Source organism: Halictus rubicundus, chromosome 3, assembly GCF_050948215.1.
Source record: "Halictus rubicundus isolate RS-2024b chromosome 3, iyHalRubi1_principal, whole genome shotgun sequence".
NCBI classification, from domain to species: Eukaryota; Metazoa; Arthropoda; class Insecta; order Hymenoptera; family Halictidae; genus Halictus; species Halictus rubicundus.
The window spans coordinates 1,633,124-1,652,642 of NC_135151.1; the positions used below are offsets into that span (position 1 = coordinate 1,633,124).

The following is a 19,519-nucleotide window of genomic DNA, read 5'->3' on the forward strand; positions in this document are numbered from 1 at the left end:
ATCGAAGTTAATCACTTTCTCGTAGAGGTTATTCCACTGAAATTTCTGTACATATTTTTTAATAAACATGGATGATGGAGAAATCAATATAACAACGAAAGCTCTCTGCAGTTTTGCAGTCCTGATACAATAAAACACCCGAGGTACAAACTATATCCCCCCAAACAGTTCATATCTTTCTTAGAAAAGTGATTCCACTGAAATTCCCGTGAATTTTCTGTGATGTTAAAAATGTCTTTGTGATGAATGTCCATATAAAATATTGTGGCCCACGACAGATGCGTGTATAGTTGCACATGCACCGTAGGAGAGTTGCACATTTCTTAAAGAGGAAAGAAGAAGGTATTCTTCGTGGCAGAGAGAGTTATCGTTGTTAAAAGGTATGTTAATTCGTATTGCTCGAACCAGAGAGAGAGAGAGAGAGAGAGAGAGAGAGAGAGAGAGAAGCAAAGCAAAACGAGGTAGGAATAAATCCCGCAGCAAATAACCGGGGAAATGGAACAGATTCCGCGGTGTTATTATACCTGCGTCGCGCTGTGAGCAACATTAACATCGTGAGCCTGCAATAAAACACTGCACACAATTCTCGAGTTATGGGTTACTCCCTGAAGCCCGTTCTGTAACATACAAAGAGGGTGTGTCGCGTATCGCTTCCAGGAATCGACTTTTTAACGCGACCAACGCTTTGTCTGCTAGTTTCCTTAAAATAGAGAGGAAATTCCGGATATGTGGATGCACTACCGTGGCGTTTAATGTACTTGGAAAGATACTAGGAAACCACCATTGCCGCTCCACTATGATTCCACAACCTCATTCTCATCGATTCCAAGAAAATTCGACGCTTTCATTGCACAACTTTACAAGTTTGCTTTTTTTTTAATGGCGGAACATTCGAAATAACTGAACTTGTATACAGTGTTTATTCGATATATGTCCACCAAACGGGTCTACCTAGGGACACATATCGGCTAGAAGATACTATTCATTGATACCCGTATTATGTTTACACTTCTCGACGATCGAGGCCACTCGAGTTTTGGGGCCCCTTACAGAGTAACCAACAGACTTTTATCGGTTAGATATTTGGAACATATCGAGTAAAGACTGTAATATATCGAGCGACTTCAAAGAGACACAGCGGAACCATGATTGCTGTTTTATAATCATTTCTGCGCGATATAGTAACTAATATTAATGAAATGCAATGACACCGTGATTATTTACGCAAAAATGGCGACGCATTTAGACGAGACAAACAAGTGGATAATGTTTAGTAAACTCGAGCAGATACAGAAAAGCTGTGCTTGCTATTTTAATATCGTTTCTTTGCAATAATATTACTATTAATATTAATGAAACGCAAGGCTCCGATGATTATTTTCGCAACAACCTTCCAGTCATGTTTAGTCCTCAGACAGTCGATGAGAATTAAAATCGGTTAAAGTCAAAGATTAACCCTTAGGACTCGGGTGGCGACTCTAAGGCGCCACTAAAAATTGCTGTATCATTATTCAAAATATTTTTCAGATTATTAAATTTGTTTGTATCTAATAAATTACTAAACATTTTGGTATTGTACGAGTAAGTTGCACCATTTTCGTATGTATAACATGAAAAAATATATATAGAAGGGCAATATTCTAGGTCAGAAGAAATGTTTCGGTTTGAAGATAAAGTGCTTCGAGTGCAAAGGTTTAATCAACTACCACTAGATCATTCAACTGTAAATTCCAAATAAAATTAAATCTATAAATCGATTAAAATTTGTCCACTTTGTCCAAAGTTTTAGCAAATCTGTCTGTTTGCCAGTGATAAATCCTTTCGGAACCGAGACGAATACTAACGAGATAAATTGTGTGTCAGTATCGAGGTGCCGAAGGAGACGATTCGAAGCGGAAGGGAGGCGTTTCGAAGCGGAAAGGAGGCGTTTCGAAGCAGAAAGGAGACATCGTCATCGTCGTCGTCGTCGTCGTGTGAGCGGAGTCCGCGAAGACCGCAAAGCGTTTCTCTAAGGCGGCTCGGAAACGCGACAGGATCGGTTTGGAAAGCAATTTGCTTGGTCGATACGGCGATTCAAGGAACACAGAGAACGTGCAACAACCGCAACGCGGCCCGGACCGACTGCCACTCGGTAAATGCGTTTACCGAGCGACGAGCAAGACCGGCCGAAGCTGATAAACTGATAACGCCGACGACGTTAATGGAACAACGTGGCGACCGGTCTGCCACGAGACGATCATGTCCCTTGGACAAGTCCCCATCCCAATGTCGATCCTCTCTGACCAACAGACAACGACAGATAGCCTATCGTCGCGATTCGCGAACTATTATCGCGGAAAAATCACCCGTTCCGATAACGCCGGTGCAGCGTAATTGTTACCAGTTCGACTTTATACTCAAAATGCACCTGTGAAACTTGCAAAACCTTCTTATGAATTTATGAAAATTCTTATATCATGTAAATTAACACGTGTACCTATTTTCTTTGATTCTTCGCACGTCTTAAACTGAATGTGTAAAATGGTAAAAATGGGTACATTTCTCCTCAAATATGTTGCAATTTCTTGCACGGATTAGTTTGCAAAATTTTTTTAAGTCAATTGTAAGGATCAGAAATGAAATAGAAATGTATTTTTTCTTTCAATAATTTTGGCGTATCAATATTCTGGAAATCGTGTAACATTTTCGCAGTCTAGTTGTAATAGATATTCTGGAAGTTGAATATTTATTAATTAAGAAGTTCTAGCATCTTGTTAACATAACACAGTTTTGCAAATTTGTTCGGCACCTGCGTCGGATCACACCGAGAAATCAGTATGTATGTTAAAATTGAACCCACCATTACTGGTTTCGTATATTTTATTATACAATTAATAAAATTATAAAGATACTCCTCCATAGGAAATTATCGAGTATTTCTGGAACCGATTAGGTTCGGCGAAGAAGAGACCGATCGTCATTTTCGTTCGATCTCAAGGCCGATTTTATCGCCATTGACGTAACAACGGTGGCTCGTGACGCGAAGCGATTTATAGTCACAAACGCGTAACAGAGTGATCTTGAAAGTTGTTGACCAGATTGATAGTCCGAGTATCGTAGAAAATGCCTCTAATCCACCGGCAAGGCCTTTTCTTCGTTGATACTTATTAAAGCGGAGGAGACGTCTGTGACGTAAACGGTGCACGTAACTTCATCTTAATTAGCCTTCCAGTTATGCGTTTATCACGACTTCCCGCAACGGGATCTCAGTTTTCTTTAGAATCCTACTGAAATCGCTTTTCAATTCTTTTGACAAGACATTACGATCTTCTTCGAATTCTGATATAGACTGCAGATTGTATGCATTTTATGAAAAAAAGTGAGTGCGTGAAATGTAGAACGGTAAAAACATCAGAACTCGTGAACACTTTCACGTTTCGAAGAAGAAACGCAAATGTCGAAAAATGTATCTGTTGAATGCATTTCGAAATGCATAAAATCCGCAGTTCAGCAACAACATATCTCACAGATATCTCATTCGTCCAGGCACGAAGGCTCCGTGCTCAAAAATACATTAAAATACCACGAGATGTAGTCGCGCTCCAATAATCACTAAAAACATTTGCGCTGTCGTTTGACCAATTTTCGATTCGGGGCGAAGGTGGAAGAGTGAAGAACGAAACAATTCAGCGGCCGAGGCGTCGAAAATAGAACGGCTCTGTGAAAGAGTCTGTTTTCGAAGGGCGAGCGAAAAACGCTCGACTTCGAATGAAAATTCATCGACCTCTCCGATTGTTTCGGTGTGCCCCGAAAAGTCGAAAACTTTTTACGGGCAACCGGAAGGCGTACCAGTGCGTCCACAATATGGACAAAAATAAAAAGATTCATGACTTAAAAATTCATCACTTTCATGTTGGAACTTCAAACCTTCATAGAAATGTTCGTTTTCTAAAAATGAAAACTTCTCGCTATTTCCACATAGAATGTGTTACTGGCGATATGTACTTGTTTGTTCTTCTCCACTTTCCGAGATCAAATTAATAATGTGAAATTAAACGCTACCGATAACTTTAATTATGGTTTTAAAACATATTTCTCAAAACGTATAAAAATGCTGTAAAAAAACTGTGCAAGATTTAGCTACTCCTACCTGTCCGTTAATTTTTAACCATCTCTACAATGTCAGCGACGACTTAAATAAATCTATCTTCCATATATGTATAGCTTTCAAACAACTTGAAAATTGTGTTCAGTTTTGTACCTTCATTAACTGTTTGCAGAAGAAAATTGCAAGCTACAGAGAATAGTGGCGTGCAAAGTTCAACCGAACAACTTAGCGATTTACATCCAACAATACATAATGCTAATGTCGGCACGTCAACATGGAACGCCTTTAACTCGATAATAGTTTAAGCAAAACCAAATGTATTGTAGTGTTTTGAAAACATCTCGGCATCGCTTTCAATAATACGTAATCAAAAATATAGGTTCCCACTGAAAATTTCTATTGTAATCTCTACAGAGATTTTCGAGGTTACTGCGATGTTAAACAAGCAGAATACAGTGAATTCTCGATATATGTCAAGAACACATCAAGTGTATCTTTCAGGAAACATACCCGAGCCGTGTTACGTTTACACTCCTCGGCGTCCGAGGTCTCCCGAGCTTCGTGGCCCCTCGCGGGATATACCCCGCGGTAGTGGGGATAATTCCGCGACGTTTATTATCCAGGCCTTGGCGACATATACAGGGTGGTTGGTAACTGGTGGTACAAGCGGAAAGGGGGTGATTCTACGCGAAAAAAGAAGTCGAAAATATAGAATAAAAATTTTTCGTTTGAGGCTTTGTTTTCGAGAACATTGAGTTTGAAAATGCAGCCAATGCGCGTGTTATTCGATAGGAATTGTCTGCTGCGTCTGACCATGACCTACCAATTCTACTTCCTACGCATACTAAAGCACGCGAACCCGACGGATCTTTAAATTCGATTTTCTCGAAAACAAAGCCTCAAACGAAAAATTTTTATTCTATATTTTCGACTTCTTTTTTCGCGTAGAATCACCCCCTTTCCGCTTGTACCACCAGTTACCGACCACCCTGTATAGAAAAATCACAGTAATCACGTACTCTCTTCTATATGTTGCAACTTTCGTCTGAAACAGTTTGTCGTATCACCTATAATTTTCGAGTAATGGAATTTTGTCCAGAAAACGAGCTTTTCGACGCACTGCGAGGCGCTCGGTTTACAGTGACCGATATACGGCAACATTTTGTTTCGTTAACAGAGTACTTGAAGTTTCGTGTATAGAGTCGCGTGGCAGCACGGTCGGCCCGCGAAAGAGGGAAACTTCACTTAAAGCTCGGGGGGGGGGGGCAGAATGAAAATGTCTTCGGCCCCGTAGAGGGAAACCGGGCCGGGGCTGGCTTTGTGCGGTTTTGTATGCCTATTATGCGACCGTTCTTTGCGGGTGCATCGCCGGGAATGTAATCCGAGTTCTTTATCCGGTCGAACGAGATCGTTAATTCCATTGGACCTGGACGCAAGCAACTGTGTCTGTCGATGATGCTTCCCCGGGTTCGTTACTTTCCTCCACCGCCTTTGTCTTTCATCGGAGACCGTTCTTCTTCCTCTCTTTTTCTTTGTTGCCCGTCCGGACTGCGGATCTTGCGAGACCGGAATTTTCTGAAATAATTGCGAGAACGAACGGAACAAGTCGAATGGAAACCGATCTCTTTTTATTTTCGCTTTCGAGAGGGCTAATAGAAAGGATGAAGCACCTTCGACGGAGTAATTGCGAGAACCAGTCCGATAGAAACTAATTTCTTCTTCTATTAATTTTTACACTTCGGAAAAGATTCGTGGAAAATATAAAGTAACTTTGAGAAGTTCGTTTAGCGAGTCTATCTGATGTTTGGCTCGCTCTCTTCTAAATCGAAGAGGATTGGGTTTTGTTCCCTCGTAAAAACCCTCTGCGAAGGGACATCTGTACGACCGTGAAGGTCAACTAGTCACCCGCGGCATAATGACCATGGCCGCCATAAAAAACGCAACATAATTTAGCGTAGTGGAAAATCCGAGTAAAACTCGGCACATGCTGAACTGTAAACCATTATAGTACCTAGATTTATAGTCTTATAGCCGTAGCCGCCTGTAACCAAATGTACCTTCTACTCCCACTCTTCCTAATTTTCCACCACTTTCAACACCTTCCAAAAACACATCCTTCAACCAATCATAGACAACTTCCTAAAACCACACCCACATCCGAGCTTTTCTAATTCCTATACGATTGTAACCAATTCAGAACTGCTTCAAAAACCGAACTATTAAAAACACCGAGATTCTAACAGCAAGCCAAGTCTTGCCACATCGCAATAAAGACCAGTTCTCCGGAGATTGACAATACAATCATTCGCCGTCAACCTATACCCAGTCGCGATCCGATTTCTCCCAAGTCCGGGATCGACGCGACACCACAGGTTTCACGAATTTATCGCGAAAATGGTACCTACAGATCGAATGCAAGACTGTGAAGACATTAAAAGAATTTGAAGATACTGTTACGTTATCTCTGATTTATCAGTAGACGGATCTTTATGAAAAATAACAATTATTTACATCGCTTACGAGATAATATGTGTATATTCATTTCACTCGTAAATGTACATATTTTGTAATCAAAACTGCAGAGTTAAAACTCATTACAATCCTTGAACTTTTCTAGATCGTACAAATCCTGATGAAGTTCAAACTTCAAATTCCGCGTAGACGAAAAATTATGTCACCCACGTATGATCGACGCGGCAGTCAAAGTGTTGATATTTTTAAGATGTTGAAAATAATGTACCAAGATTCTTGAAATCTTCGAATCCTTTCGCTGTTTTAAATTGCACCCACTCGTTTTTTGCATAAAATCCGCAGTCTACTTATTAAAATGATTAAAAGAGAACTGGACCATTTTGCCCGCTAATAACATTCATGAACATTCCAACTTGTCTGAGAGGCTCCGTCCGATAATTTCGATATTGGAGTCCTCGAACGAACGGTTCCAGGGGAAATTTTTACACGGAGGTTTTTCAGCGAGAATTTTTGCGAACTTTTTCGCGGAACGTGTCGTGAAACGCGGGTGTGGGTAGAGCCGACGTCACCCGCAGAAATTTCCGGTCACGCGATTGCCAAACGAAACTTTTCATCGTCGGGCCGAGCGAAACTTTGTTTTCCCATCGTGTCGGCAAACTAATCCGCGAAGAATACCGCGTTCTTGATATACGCGTGAATGGGAAACGCGGGAGAGCGACCATTCTGCAATTAGTATTAATGGAACGCACACCAGGGGGGGGGCGAACTGGTGTGTATCCACCGTTGCATTAAGATAATGAACGGCATTGCCTCGTTAATTGTTCCCTGCTGTATCGACGTCAGGACACAATGCCCGAAATCCGGCGTTTTGCAAAGAAGCACACACGGGATCCGCGTCCCGTTTTGCACCGGTGAGAATCGAATCCCGATATTGATCGCCAGCTAGGCGGAAACAGAACCTCCATTGTCTGCGAAATCGGTGTGGGCGGTTTTAAGGAGTTCAGTCGCTGGGATATCGACGGGCACGAAATGGAACTGCCTGCGCGTTTCGCCGAGGACGATTAAATTTGCGGGTTTTTTGCGGCCAACAGGTTACGCGATTAGGCTAAGGAATTTTAAAAGATTGTCGTGAAAATTGGTGCAATTTCGAACGATAGGTTAAAAGAGTCTAAGGAATTTTTGGTTGGCTCCTGCTGCTTACAATCGATGCAGCAAACTGACTTTCTACCAAGATTATTCTGTGTCGAAAGAGTGTTTAGAGCGGATTCTACAACATTCTGAAATTTAGAGGATTATTTATGGATTGTGTATCTTTATTTTAAAATTGTGTAAATAATTTCTACATACAAGTTTTACCGAATTCGTCTACAGAAGCGACCAACGCTATTAACCCTTAAGGGGGCCGGCAGGCATTTGGCCTTGACTGTCACGCTATGTTACGCTGTGCCTTTTTTTCTAGACATTTTACGTCTTAAATAAGTAAGTAGTCAATTAAAAATGCATACCACCGTGTTTGTACATGTCTTTGCTACGTCTGTCCAGAGCCTTTTTTTCGATACGAACACTAAATCTCTCTAAATTAAGAAAATCTCTCTGCGCCAGCCATCTTGTGACGTCATACTTGCTTCAGAAAGCGAGTTTTCTGTCGAATATTACAAATTACTCCACAATGAGGTAGAAATTCGCAATTTGAGCTCTGGACAGACGTAGATTGGACTTTTAGGAAACACAAGTGACCACTTTTAAACTGCTCATTGCAATATTGAAGCGTCAATTTGTCAAGATTTTGACCCTTGCAAGTTCATATGCGTATATTGCAGAGATTCTCTTAATTTCGAGAGATTTAGTGTTCGTATGGAAAAAAAAGGCTTTGGACAGACGTAGCAAAGACATGTACAAACACGGTGGTATGCATTTTTAATTGACTACTTACTTATTTAAGACGTAAAATGTCTAGAAAAAAAGGCACAGCCTAACATAGCGTGACAGTCAAGGCCAAATGCCTGCCGGCCCCCTTAACGGACCAATGCCGCGTATATGGCGGCAAAAATCATTTTATTATTTTTATCAGTCTTATTGTTGTCATATTTACATAACGAACGCGTTAAGCATTGTGCCAGGTTACTTCTGTGAATTTGTTCCCGCTTGTTATCTATGTTCCATTATCTTTTGCCGTTTTTATCTACGTGCATTTTCGTCCTCCTCGCATGCAAATTCTGTCTTGTTTTGATTTTGCTAGGAAACGTGAGCGTTCCCGGAGTTATTTTACACTGTTGAGTTTATTATATTTTAGTTTGTTAATAAATTTTCACTAAAATATGAATATTTTCCTTTCTATACTTGATATAAAAATATTGTGTCCACAGTTTCTCTTCGTATGAAAAATAGCTTGGACCGGGTGGGAAGTAAACTTGAAATACTTCCGGACCGTTAAGGGTTAATAACAATTATCAGTAATGTGATAACGACACCTTACACTATAATCTAGTTAATTTCAGTATAATTTTATAACAATAATTTTTATAGCGCCGGTCTTAAATATTGTATCTCATTTCAGAATTGTCTCTTTTGTCGACGACTGCGTTACGATTGAAACAGTTCCTGCACAAAATGAAGATTTGATGTATGAATACTATAATATGCTGAAGATTGGGGAATCATTTATGAGAGAAGAAGATTCATCGTGTTCATTAAAATATGAAATATTCAGTAAATACGCGTTCCGCTTAGGGTATCCGCTGCAGAAAATTGATGCGTAAAATATGGACCATCTCTCGACCAGACACATTTTACTTACTTTGATGAGCTGCACGCAAGTCTAACAAAAATTCACCGTTCCTTTTACGTTACCCGGTAGTACGGCTTTACCTGAATTTCCGCCGAAAAGCGGAGCACACTTTACGCTATTTTAAATATTTCATCGCTCTGCGACTCCATGGGACTCTAAACTCGAGTACTCGCACGTTTACGCTGACGGTCGAGAAATATAAGATCCAGACTTCGAGATATACTACTTTCCTGACATCCTGATGGCTGAAATTATTCCATTTATACACCCGGTGCAATTTTTGCTTGCGCGTTTGACCACGAAATGCGCGAATAAATTTTAGAAGAACTAGATCGGAGGTTGAAAACTGTTTCAATACCGAGAAATGATTTCGAAGAACCTTCACTTCGAGTAAGAATCATAATTGTTCACTGAAATTGACCTGATTTATAATCAAATACTATAAATTCAGATTGCAATAATTAGACCGCGGATTTTACATTTTGGCCATTTATGGCAAAAATGAATAAACGAGATAGGGTAAACATTGTGTTAATTTCAACTTATTCAAATTATTGAGAGCAGTGACACATTTTTATCCGAATTCTGTTTCGACTTATTAAAATTATTGCGAGTAGAGATACATTTTTACCTGAACTCTATTTCAACTTATTAAAATTCTTACGAGCACACACATTTTTTTAAAATTCTGTTTCGACTTATTAAAATTATTGTGAGTAAAGATATACATATTTTTATTTGAAGTCTGTTCCAACTTATTAAAACTATTGAAAGCCGAGACAGATTTTTATCTGAACTCTTTGTCGTAGTGGATGCAATTTTTATTTCGCACAAAAATAGTAGTTTAGTAATAAGATTAGGTGTGATATTTTCAGTTCCAAGCGTGTTGGTATCAATTGTTAAGAATACGACAGTTTCAAGGTTGGAAGATCCACAGCTATGGAGCATAGACGTTCAAAGGAATTATGAAATAGTCTCCGGTAGATAAGATAAATGTTAAAATGCGTTGTGCAAGATGCATTCGATATGTATGTATGTAGAATCGAACGGTTGTATCGATAAGAAATACGAGTAAGATACGCGAGCCGCAGACGCCGTGATAAAACGCGCCGATAAGAGACCGGTGAAAAATAACCGATTCTGAAACGATCGGTCTGATCGAGGAGGAAGCGGATCCCGGAACACATAGTGAATATAGTGAACACAGTTTGCGAGTCATGATCAAAAGATCGACACGAGTATGCGTTCGTTCTGCTGTATGGTTGATCGCGACTGTCGCGCCGCAATCACGCGACACACCGCTTTAATATTAAGAATGAGTCACTTGCTCGAAACGCAACCGAACTCGTGCCGTGCACGGCACCGCGAACTTATCAACAGATAAATGTCGCTAAACCGACGACAATAACGTCAACCCGTGAATTAACATCGGCCACGCGTGGCCGACTTATCCTAGCACCGAACGCGGGAGCGACTTTGCAACATTTTCCATATTCTACGTGTCTTTTACCTCATCTCTTTGCGTTAGATTTCACTGGGAATCCCGAGTAACCGATTAAGTAAACGAAATGATTGAAAGAAACATATTTATTGAACGTAAATCTACTCTAAACTTTGACTCACGATTTTAACACTAAACCGACCACGGACAAACGACCGGTTTTATATTTTCAATTATGGAAATTATCAAAATTCTTTAATAGAAAAATAATGGAATAAATTTCCTTGTACGAGCATCTATTATATTGAAAATTACGGACAATTCAAAAGATGTAGTGTTTCCATTTTTATAAGGCAACGTATCCGTATACGCATTGTTATCCACAAAAATAAACAAAGCAACAATGAAACCGTACGAGGTACAATGATGGTCACAAAAGTGCGACGCTCGCAGCAAAATGTTCATTACATTCAATTTCCACCAGGCACTTAATAACGTTCGATAAATTGTCTAACGTAATAAGCATTAGTCGCGCGACGTCTTCGCTCATGATTCATCCTGTCCGCACACGAACGTTAATAATCTAAGCTATTACTTTTTCGAGATTGTTAGTAACGCGGTGATTACTAATCTCTAAATCCAGTTTTAAAGCTAGCCAAGCCGAGACATCAATCATCCCCTAGTCTCGTCAGCCTGGTAACGAAGGTTTAAAACTAAATTTAATGGATCTGCCGATTATTCATCTCCTCGGAGTCGGAACGAAGTATCATTTTCTTGCTATCAATATTCAATGTTTGATGCAAACGTAATTCCACAGCAAATTTAGGACTCCCTCCTCTAGATAATCGTTAGAGACCAAGTAGGAAGAAGACTAATGAGTTGGCAAATGTTTTTCTTTGGAAAGGCGACATTACAGTGATTTCACTATACATGTCGCCAAGGCCTGGAGGATATAGGTCGTGGAATTATCCCCACTACCACAGAAGGTGTACCCCGTGATAACTCGGCTCGGGTATATCTCCTGGACGATACATGACGCTAGCAAGACCCGTGTTATTGACTTATATCGAGAATTCACTGTATTGAGAATAGTGAAGCCGCAGACATCGAGGTGTAACACAATGGAACAGATTACTTCCAATTCTTACATGAACAATTGAAAGAGACACAAATTGAGAAAGGCCCAGCTTCTCAAGATTTTCTAAAGCAAGGGGTCAAGTAACCCTTCATTGACAACATGATTTTTTAGGACTCTGCGTAATAGGTCTTTCATTACTAGGCCTGATTTCTCATTATTTGGAGCTTTGGAAAAATCTGAAAAAATTCTGAGGTACTTGTTATAGAGTCTAGAAGGTAGATTGTTAAATCGCTGTAGAAGAAATGGGAATTTGCTTGGAACTCGACGGTTAATAAGGATGATATTATTAAAATAAAGACGAGGTTGCCGGTGTTGGAATAGAGGAAGATACAGTACATATTACACCCTAATTCCCATATATAAGAGATTTTATCGCAAGGTTGGAAGGGACCAGCAGCTTTGAACGAGCTAGCGCCCTAGTTGAGCAGCGTCCAGGAGGTCTCCGAGCTTTCCAAGAAAACAAACAAGGACCTAACCGGGTATCGACGCGTTCCCCGATCCATCCACGCTATTTCCACACCTAACAATCATCTGGCAGAAAGCACGGGCCCGTATACCTGGAAAGGTTCGCCGACAACTGGAGGATTTTATTCGACGGGCACGGTCTCAATTTGTCGGCCAGTTTGGAAGAAGCCGGCCAAGCGGAAGATCTAAACGAGTATTCACACGCGGCTGGATCGTTCGGAGATGAATCACGGCTAGAGGCAGACATTTTTCGAATTGCGTCGCTTGCCAAAATTTCGACTATCTGTCCCCTTTAACTCAACGAATTCTATTAGGTTCAGTGACAAGGAAACAAACGAAAGTCGATGAATTTTCATTCGAAATTACTTCCGTCTCCGAAAAGAGATTTTTCAAAGAACTGCTCTATTTTTTATCGGCTTTCGGTGCCGAAATGAATCTTCATTGCTAGGCTTATTCCAAATGGTTGAATAATTGTTGATGATCTTTATTCATTTTTGCAACGAGCCATCGTCAACTCTTTACACTAGAAAAGCGAGTCTAAGGCGCCACCTTATTTACGTTACCATGTTTGTACCCAGGAAATTTCTAAAATTTCCTAGGCAAAAACATTTATTACGTTTATTACTACTACTCGTAAATTTCATGTGCATAAGAGTAACCACATACATCGTATACAATGGAAATATTCTAGGTCACAAAACAGCTTCGAGTGTAAGGGGTTTCCAAAGAGACGGGAATATGTTAACAGTTTAAATTAATTGGTCTAGTTTTAAGCAAAAGTCGATCTTTCGACCCTTCGCTCCAGCTCACATTTTTTCCAAGGGACAGAGCAAAAGCAAAGCTAGGATAGCCACCGTAAAAACAATATGTATATCCGTCGACAATCGGCTCGCTAATTCGCAACGTTTGCTCTAGGCATTCTTACTGGAGCTCGCGACGCAGACTTTAATGATTTAACATGATTGCACACGCATTTGTAACACAGCCGCGGCGCACTTTGTACCGTTTCCCCCGGTGAAAGAGGAAAGCTTGATGAATAGAATCGCGATCGTTCCCTGGAAACGTGGATGTTTCTTCGGCGGAATAATTGGACAGAGTTGAAATTGCTCGGGCGAATGATTAACAGTGATAATTTGTTGGGAAGCGACTGTTATCTTGCCGGCGATGCTCAGGATTAGCGGAACAGATTGAAGGGAGCGAAGTGGGTAAACAAAGCGGAGGAGATAATGTTTATCGAACGCAACCGGTGATCTGCTTCGCAAAAGCGAAACGGATGGTTCATGGAAAAACATCCCGAGAGGAGAAGGAGCATAAGATGCTCATTGTTTCGTTGCGAAAAGAATCATTCACTATTTTTACCGCCTTGAAAACGTTGCGAATGATAGTGCGGAATACTGAAATTCGAAACTGAATAGTGGATTGATTAACTCCCCGAACTCGCTAGGAAGTTGAAAACATTGATGTCATAGTACACGTTTATTCCTAACCCTTTGATCCAATAATTTTTTCGAAAAGAAGCAATTTATGTTTATTGTATGTTAAAACAGAGGAACAGAATTTTATTACGAAAGTTCTTTCAATTTGGGTCACTCGGTGGTATCAAGCGTAATTTATTAAAGCAATTTATTTTAAGTAGAAAATATACAGAAACTCGCAAGGCAGTTAATCGATAAGGGTTGCGACTATGAGTCTTTCTTTAACGTTAGGTTTACGGAGCACTAAAAGTGACTATTTTACGTTATTTACGTTATAAAAATAACAAGAATATGCTGCCCAAAATTTGTGGCCATTTTTTGTTAATAACATACATCCAAAGAAATAAATTTGTTGAATAATTCCTCATGGATGTACCTTTAGAATCTTAATCATTGTAAATTAAAAATATTAGAACCCGTCGTTTTGACGGGTCCCGTAAACCTAGCGTTAAGTAAAATGGCCGTAAAGGCAGAAGAGTTAAACCCCATCTATTCAGCACCCGATTACCAGGATCATCTTGTTGCAAAGAACAACAAGGGCATTTGCACCTTTAAAAACTTGAAATTCCGTTCAGGAGATTACGAGGACGCAAAATGAAATTTATTCCTCCTGGAAAAACTTCGGCGAAGCGCGGAATAAAGAAGGTAATTACTCTATTTCAGCGTGCAGTCGACACGCGACGTAATTATTTTTACCGAGTGCTACTGTTAAAATAAATCGAGCTGCGTGTATCCCCAACAGATCTTTTGAAAATCAAGATTTTTAAATCACAGAACACGCTCGCGAAAATTACAGAATAGGCTCGTATAAAATTGAAGGTTCGCTCTAGAGCTTGTCGTTCATTTATATGTCCATTACCCCATTACCTTTAGAGGATTAATGACCGCCATAAAAATTCCTTTTGGCGATATTTACGCTAATATCCTACGTCACGGAGGGGCGAGATAATGGTTAAGAAGCTCCACGAAGCTATGTGTAAATTATGAAAAATCGCGCTCTTTATTACGAATACGGGCAATCCATAGTTTTAAGATCCTCAGACCGTAAAATTTAATTCACGTTTCTCATAAATTCAAGAAAAGAAAAATGAGAGGAAGATGCAGAAAAATCAAGTGAAATGTTGGTGTAGTTTGCAAAAAAAATAAACCAGGCTTAAATAGAAATGCATTAAAACTAGTTTCGCGTTTTTTAAGATTTTGGTAGGATTTTTTATGCAAACTAAAAATTTTTTACCTGAATTGCAACGAACTGAAGTGAAACAGACATTTTTTTTTTCTTCTTACTATGTTCAGCAGATTGAAAGTAATATAATAGTATGTTTAAATTTTTTTAATAATTTTGCTACTTAAAATTACACCTACTAATTTTTGTAATAAATGCATCAAATCCGCTGTCTAGCTATGAATTAGTAAAAATTGTTGATGTATTAGCTCGTTCTTCCCAGTTGGGCCACTCCGATTACCGAAATGTTGACTGCGGTTCGCGAAAGAGTAAACCGCGTGCGTTAATCGGAAATTTCAAGCGGCCTGTGTTTGCGGAACGCGCAGACGTGTGTAACAAGACGGTAACACGAAGCTAATAATCGTCCGGCAAACATAAACACTTCTATATTCGGCTTCCTCTTAGCATAGATAAAAGATATAAATTTATCACGCGGAATTACGTCATGCGTTAGACGTGAACTTTAACGATAAGCGGTGCATGCGAGACACCAGGAATCGGTCAACGTCATTGGACGGTCTCGCGGTGCAATGCTGCAGCAGTAACCGCCGCGGCGGCGTTTTCAATGCAATCATTGTAAACATTATCATTAGAGAATATTAATTATGGAGGTCAGTTGTGTACACGACGAGATACGCAAACATCTGGAACCGATCATTTACATCGGAAATTAACGCACGAATTAAATGCAACAAACACTGTTCCATTTGTTTGTCTAGAAAGCTCTTAAAAATAACCAACGATAAATTGGAAATTCGATTCTACTGCAATTTAGTATATAATAAATTGCACGTAAATTTTTCTCGTCTGCTTGCAAATTATATTTCAAGCGCCTATTAATGTCACGAAAATTCAGGCTATTTATTAAATGCAACAAACACTGTTTCGTTTTTTTGTCTAGGAAACTCTTAAAAATAACCAACGATAAATTGGAAATTCGATTCTACTGCAATTTAGTTTATAATAAATTCCACGTAAATTTTTCTCGTTTTCATCTCGTTGTAGATCATGTTTGAAGTGCCTATTATTACTGTTATAAAAATCTAAGCTTTTATCAGAGAATGATTAACCGATTTAATGCAGTAAATTTCAGTGTTTTAGTCACGTCAATGCTACCGCTGTTGTCATCCTGTTACTCCACTGGCTATATTCATTTTCGCGATCGCCTTACTGGACCGCAGCAAACAGATACATCATTTCGCAGTAAAAACATTCGTAAAATAAATCGAACACTCCGACCAAAAAGGTGGCGGGACGTAAAGTTTCGCAATAAACGCTCGAAGGAAATGACTGTGAACTAACGCGAAACGGCACTGATAATGATCGCCGGTCATTTCGCGATCGATCCTCGCCAGGGAAGACAGATAACCGTGTTCCGCACGAGTTCAGCTCGAAGTCGCTTCGTTACTCCGGGTGAACAAACCGAATTAATGTTTTTACATAACTGTTCTTGTTCCTGTTGCTAGCAAACGAACGAGCTATTCTAATCGTCTGCCGGTCGTTGCTAAACAAATTGGAGTAGCCTGGCTCCAATTAACACATTCTACTACGAGTTTACGTTTCCTTAATCATTCGGGTCGCCCTTTAACGAACGTACCGTAATTAAAGCATTCAAGAGAGTTAGTCATCGCGATCGTGACTGCTCGCATAAAGGTCGGGACGATGTGTGGCGATGAATAGGGTAATTAATGTATACAGCGAGCGTGCAAGACCACGCTCCAAACTTTGCCTCCTAGCATAAATATTTTGACGAGTCTCGAGCACTGTTTTCTTCCGCTTCTTTTTTTCGACCCTTGGCGCTCCCGTTGCGTTTATTTTGAAAAGCGCACTTGCTCGTTCGGTAATTAGGAAAACGAATTAGGAAAACAGTTAGCCAATTGTATTTGTCACTTGTCCTCTGACGAACTGACTCGAGTCGCTGTGATACGGAGCCTTTCGCCTTTGCGAAATGATAAAAATGCGTAGAACACGCTTCAATTTTTAATTTTAGATGGGCAGAAAATTAGTCCAGACGCTGCAGAAAACTTTGACTATTTAAGTGTCTAAATGTTTAAATTTAAAGAATTTAAATGTTGAATTTTATATAGGCTAGAAAATTAGTACAGAAGTTGCAGAACACTTTAACTATTGTGAAGAAAAGAATTAAAAATTCGATATCTTTATTAAAAGATAAAAGAAGGAATGCGCTTACATTTTTCAATTTTGTCGAGATTAAAGAATTAGAGCAGAAATAGAAGTTGCAGAGAACTTTTACTACTGTGAAAAGAAGAATTGCTGCGCCTAGAAAATAATTTTCAATTTTATATAGGGTGGAAAATTAGTACAGAAGTTGCAAATGAATTATGAAGCACGCAAGGTGTGCTTTGAGAAATCCTGCTCGGACACAGCTACAGGGTGTGGCCCGAAACACCTGTTCACCCATTGTATTCAACGACCCCCACAAATTGCCCTAATTTTTTTTATTCATTTATGCTTCATCCTCTTTTTATGTTATGTTTCAGAACCAACAGGGCTTTGACTCGAAACGATACAGAACACATCGAGCTCAAAGAGACAAGCGGCAACACAGGAGTGTGTAATCGAGAACCAATTACTATACAAATTGTTATACAAGGCGATCCAGTTCGCGAATAAAATTTCCCATGAAAAATCAATCGAAAAGGACAAAAAAAAGAAAACATAGACAAGTGTTCGAGCCAGTGTATACTCGATTACAGCTGTTCTCGTGTTCAGGCGGCGTATATTTATTTACGTTGTCGTTATTTGTTTACCGAAACCGTGTATACGAAGTGCGACGCTTTGTTTTGTAAACTTTGCGGCAAACATGCTTGCACGCACTCTCATCGAGGTTAGTGCAACGCAAAATTGACTGTCGCTCGAAAACAACATACGATTTCGATCGTATCTCCTCAACAGGAATTTATTAAAACGATTAATATTGTTTTAATAATTATTTCTGTTGCATTTTACATTGAACCGATTATGTAGATCACATCGGTTTTATCGTTGTAATTAGAACGGTTGCAGGGAAAATTGTTTAATGCATTGACGAGATTAAATTACTCGTAAAATGCAACGTGCGTTTTAATGAAAACATGCATTTTCATAATTCCGAACCCCCGTTGATTAAATGCTTTAATGAATTATAAATTGGTTCAAAAAATGTTTCGACGCTTTTAATAATCGTGGGTCAACTTCGGGAGAACAATACAAAATAAATTGTACGAAAAGAGTAATGGGAGCGTTAATAGATTAAAGATGGTTATCTGTTCTTTCTTATTACTCGCAGTAAAATGTTCGCAACAGGAAATTACGTTTATCAGACAAAATTCCATTTCGTTACATACAGGATAAATAATTCCGCACTTTTACCGTCTGCTCCGTTTACGTGTAAAATTCCGCATCGTGTTATTCCACGATCGCAACTACGTCCGTCGCATTTAGCACATTCGATTGCAAACTATTCGTTACTGATAAGAACCCGAACGGGAAAGTGATAGGTCAGGGCGAGAAAAATTAGAGAAACAATTTCCTCGCGGAGGAATGCAACACTGTATGGAATCGATTATCTGTCTGTAGATAAACATACGCAAAGGGTTAAAAGTGACAGAGCATCGGCTAGCCGCGGATTAAACGATGCAATTTTGCACGGTGGTGCAGCGAACGCGGTAACCGTACACTCCGAAACAAAAAGATAGCGCACCGTGCATCTCCTCGTATTTTCACTGTACAATCAAGAAAATGTCGATTTCATTTTGCCTACTACTTCGCGGACACGTCTGTACGAATAACGTACCTATGTATACATTCATTAATTGATTCATTGATATTCATTCAAAAATATCTGATGCAACCATTTGTATAGTATTGTACGAGTAATTAGTTTCATATCCATAAAATGAAAAATAAATCATATAGAATGGAAATATTCTAAATCGGAAGATTAAAGAGTTAAAAAAAAATGAATCGAATCCATTATCAAATTAATCATCTGCTATTAAAATAGGAGAAACGACAGAGCAAGCTCCTTCTATAAAATTGTAGTTAATTGCAGTTCTGATTTTTCAAAAGAACCGCAAAACCACCGCGCAAAACAATGCAATCGCTGCAATGTCACCGAAAAGTGACGTGCAACGTACGTAACAAAAGTTCGAGCCATAACAAGAGGGAGTAATTGCAATCTACATATTTAGTATTAACGGACATTGTTATTGTATTCACTTGTATTATTATTGTATTCTCCTTGTTTTATTTCTGCATTCTACGTTATTGTATCCACATATATTATTCCTGTAAAGCGAAATAAACCCAGAAGGATTTTAAATGCTTAATAAATAAAAAAAAAAGAGGGGGCGCATAAATGAAATTTCTGTTGCAACGTCAAATCAAAATTACGTCTGAAAGTGCGCTACCGTTTCGCGTCGGAGCGTG

The 19,519-nt window shown here is 39.4% G+C and overlaps 1 protein-coding gene across 5 annotated transcripts in view; it reads right to left on the bottom strand.

Moving 5' to 3' along the window:
- Nucleotides 1-19,519, bottom strand: part of Gish (casein kinase I gish) — a 129,481-nt gene that overhangs the window by 107,856 nt on the left and 2,106 nt on the right. The window lies entirely within an intron of this gene.